We start from the raw sequence: 4,662 nt of genomic DNA, 5'->3' as shown, positions 1-4,662 counted from the left end.
GATTTCTATCATGATGATAGGTGTTGCATCTTCAGACATCCTGTGCGGAGGGATACCGGAGAAGTTAAGAAGAGTTTAAGAACTCCTGCTCAAACATATTTGCATCCGCGACCCCTTCAAGGCTGTCCACCGAGAGATACTCCTTCGTTTCACCCGACAGCCGTTCCGCAACCATGTCGTTGATACGCCGAACACTTGCATTTGTGGGGGCTAGTATGGCTCGCTCAACGAAGTATTCATCGGGTAAATTCTCAGTATCGACGCCCGGGTACACCGCATCTATGAGTGCGTTGACGTTGCGGACTCGTCGGTCTTCTTCAACTTCGTCCAAGTCTCGCTCGTGCTCCTCGTCCGCCGGAGGGAGTAACCTGAAACTTGGTGGAGGCTCCATATCCGCGTCTTCTTCATCAGAGATCATTTCTTGCACCCATCGTTCTGGAATGATACACATGTCGCGTGGGAGGCATATATCGCCATCACCGATCTCATGATTGACTGGATAACGACCTTCTCCAATTTGAAGTAAAAATTCAGAGAATTCCGCTAACTCAGCCGCACTGGCCGCGTCTGGGGCGGTGCGGACACGCATGTTCTCGGTCAGCCGCACTTGACGCAAATGCTCCCATAGGGGCGAAGACTTGAAGCAAGCTTGAATCGTCTCCGCACGCGTAGCATCCTTCAGTACAGGTAGGATCTGGCGGTGATCACCGCTGAACACCATTACCTTTCCGCCGAACGGCTCCAGCTCGTTCTTCATAATATCCCGAAGCGACCTGTCAACAGCCTCAAAGCAAGCTCGATTCATCATCGGCGCTTCGTCCCAAATGATCAAACTCGCGCTACGAATCAATTCGGCTTTTTGGCTCTGCCATGAAAGACTGCACGTCGACGTCTCTGTTAGTTTGAGGGGAATCCGGAACGTCGAATGCGCGGTATGACCTCCGGTTAGCAGGGTGGCTGCAATCCCACTCGATGCAACCGCGATGGCAACATTACGTTGCATCCGAACGTGAGCGAGTATTTGCTCGAGTAGAAATGACTTTCCTGTTCCACCTGGACCATCCAAAAAGAAAAGCTTCTGCCCTCCAACCGGTCTGCTCACAGCAGCAATAACTTGGTCAAAAATATCCCTCTGGTTGCTGTTCAAGTGGTCTGCCTGCTCCGCAACATGCTCCAGTTCGTTTTGGGGGTACGCGTCAATCTCTTGCTGGACAACATCAACAGACGCTGTGTTCGGGTCGTCCACTTGAGCAGATACATCGTCGTAATCGGCTAGCAGAGGAAGGCCGTACATGTCGAGAGACTTTTGGTTTGAAGCCAAGTAATCAGCCAAATTCTTCAACGCCTTGTACTCTGCCATTCGAAGACGCACCTGCTCTTCGCGTACATTATGCAGGTCTGCGTCTCTTACCTCAATGCTTCGTGCATAATCCTCTGACATATCCTTTTTGAACCTGTCCCATAGATCTTTGGCATTACCAGGCATGGAGTAAACCAAAATGATGCCGAAGAGTTGGCGTAGCTGGTACGGCATCTTGACCTCGGCGGCTTCGCGTAAGCAATGTATCCACTCGTCGTCATTTTCCAAATATCCAAGCGCCAAAGCTGCTTGCTGATATGTAGGATGTTCCGTACCATCAACCGTTCGAAGATCCGCAAAGGACTTAGGCGAGCGTCGGTTACACAGGAGAAGTCGTGAGTAGAAGCGTTCCGGGTCCTGCGGAGATACGTGTACCAAGCGTCCCAGAGAAGCAACGTACTTCTTATACGGTTCCCACGTCTTGTGCTCTGTCCACCTGTACTTCCGCGGTACATCCTTTGTACAGTAGATTGACCGTAGCTACTGGGGTTACGCGCGCCCAGCTTGAAAAACTCCGTCAGCATTGATTCTGTCCCCGGCGTTAAATCAAGTTGGTGAAGCTTGGGGGGGTCGTTCGCTTGGTCGCGATAAGCAACCATGCTCATCCTTTCCAAGTGGATAGGTAGCGTCACGACAGAATGTGTTGATCCTTGTGTTGGATGCATGAATAGCCGCATGCAAGCTTCTACCGGAGAAATATACCTCCCAAGGAGATATTGAAGAATTTCGTTCGCCCGAATTTCTTCGCCTTCAATCGTGATTGTCGTCATGTCCGAGCCCTTGTAGACGTACTTGTAGATGTACTTGATGGCCTTGTTCGTGGCACAAACCTCGACGTTGATGTGGCAGTTGTATTTCTGCGACAGGAACGGATTGTACGGGACCACCCATTGATTGATGGTCGCGTTGTCCCATACTTTCCCCTTATGGCACAAAATTCCATCCGGACGGCGACCACGCTTGTACGTGGGGTATTTGTCGGGGGTCATCACCGTTTCGTCCGCGAGCGCTTTTGGAAACTTCTTGGAGCACCTTCCGTTCTTCATGCACGGGCAGTTCGGGTTCTGTTGACCACAGGGTCCATGCAGCATATTGGAAACCACCGTATCGTACAGCTCGGGGTACTTCTCTTTGTCCGGGAGCTCCGAGGATACCAGCTTATCGACGTCTTCCTTGGTAGTGGGCTTGTCCTCCGGACGCAGGATAAGCAGTATGTGGGCGTGGGGAAGACCACGCTTCTGATATTCCACTACGTGGACTCGAGCGGCTTGAATCCCCAGCACACCCTCATCGAGGTCCTTGTTAAGAGCTTTTAGTTTCTCCATGAACACGCGAGCCACGATGTCCGGTCGGTCGGATGCTTTCTCTCCAGGGCGTAAGTTTTCCTTGATCTCAGGCCAGTTCGGGTTGCATGTCATCGTAATGAACAGGCTCGGGGCTCCTGTTTCACGGACGATAGCCATGGCATCCAAGAAGCGTTGGTACATATAGCGGGGACCACCTGTAAACTTTGGAGGTATGATTATCTTGCGTCCAACCTCACCCGCATCTGGCTCCGCTGACTCCTGCTCCGTATTATTTCCACGGCGAGTCCTACGTATGGCCGCCTCGTCGTCAGCTGCCATTCTGTGGATTTCAACAGACTCGCCACGCAACGCGTCCGTGAGTCCCTGGAGGGTTTCCAATCGATACTGGAGCTGGTTCTTCTTGATGAAGCGCAGGCGTTCTTGTTCGCATTTGGCCCATTGGTCAACGCAGTATTGCTGCGTCAGTCGCCCACCGCGCAGGATAAGAGAATTACTAACCGTCCGGTCGTAAAGCAGATACGCCTCATATTCCCGAACGGACATGGTTAAGGGGTTACCGTGGCGATCGACGGGATTACCAGCGTACGGGATATCGTAAGTCCATCCATTCTCCCCGTACGGAAACAGTAGAGGGTACTGCAGCGGGTCATAGGTAACGCTCGTCTCAAATATGCGTTTGAAACCTCCTCCGGTCGTGTGTAGGATTATATCTTGATGCTCAGCAGCGTTTGTATCGATCACAACGGCTGCCACCTCTGATGCAGTTGGGGTGTTATGCGTACCCGCGTTCGCATTCTTGACGCTTCGGGCGGTCAGCATGCGATGGTGGCTACGCCTCTTTTTCTTCTTGGGGTACCAGTCAGGACCCATCGCTTTCTTGACGTTTGCCAGGCTTTCCTGGCGGCGCACTTTGGTCGAATCAGGTGGTGGGAGCTTTTCCTCCCAGAACTCAACCGCTTTTGGGCCGTTCTTGCACGCAATACAGTGCCGCACGCTGCCCCGTCCGCTGATTGTACGGAGCACGTAACCGTACTGCAGCCTCCCGCAACCGACGCAACGCGCCCGGGTATCCGTCGTAGACCGCTGCGGGTTCAGCAGAAGCGGGTCAATCTTCGCCTCGCATTGCTTGCACATAGGGCCCGCCATTTTGCAAACTGTGAGTATGTTAGCAAATTATATTGTTTTAACCAATTACTTGCGTCCAAATATTAGCCAATAGCACGGTACTGTAAGAGTGGAATTTATTTTTAAGCAAAATATTCAAAAGTTGATATTTAATATTTTGCTTTAATAGTAATACTGTCAGATATTTAAACAAATACATACTTTACATGCAATAAAAGTGACTAAAAACACTATGTACCGTGCGCGCATGCATCCATCAGATGCGGTGCACGGGAGCAGATAGCGCAATGACCGTGCAGTCGCGCGCCTTCATTGCACGGTGGCAGTGGTGAATTCCAGGTGAAGTAAAAAAGATATATATGACAAAAGTCCCTACAAAAAGCGCTGGTCGAGAAGCCTACTATAGTATAAAAAAATACTATCGTCTCTACTTTAGACAGAGTTTGGAAAATAGCATCGCCGAGCTCGTACAAATGCGGCCTGTGAAGCCTATATTAATAATATTAATACTATTAATAATGTCTTTACTTGGAAAATAACATCCCTGGGCTCTTACAAAATACTGGTCTGTGAAGTCTACATTAATAATGACAAATATCTCTATGTGAGGTGTGTGCAGAGCTCTTAGAAAATAAAGTGGTTACTGTGCCCGATTTGCAGTACATACGACAGGTTTTGCGCAATAATCAAGTATCTGCTGGCTGTTTGCAGCCAATCGATGCGTTTCGTGCTCGGCAGAAATGTTTACCTTACGTCCAATCGCGAGGGCGATAGACGGTCTGATCGTGCGACAGATCCAGTCAGTGTCGCAGGTCAGCAGGTATTGACCAATCAGGGCGCGAGTTAATTGCGTCACGCTTTGGATATATT

This window comes from Phytophthora infestans, genomic scaffold (assembly GCF_000142945.1).
Source record: "Phytophthora infestans T30-4 supercont1.3 genomic scaffold, whole genome shotgun sequence".
NCBI lineage: Eukaryota > Oomycota > Peronosporomycetes > Peronosporales > Peronosporaceae > Phytophthora > Phytophthora infestans.
The sequence above is the reverse complement of the archived record's forward strand: the minus strand, read 5'-3'. Positions refer to the sequence as shown.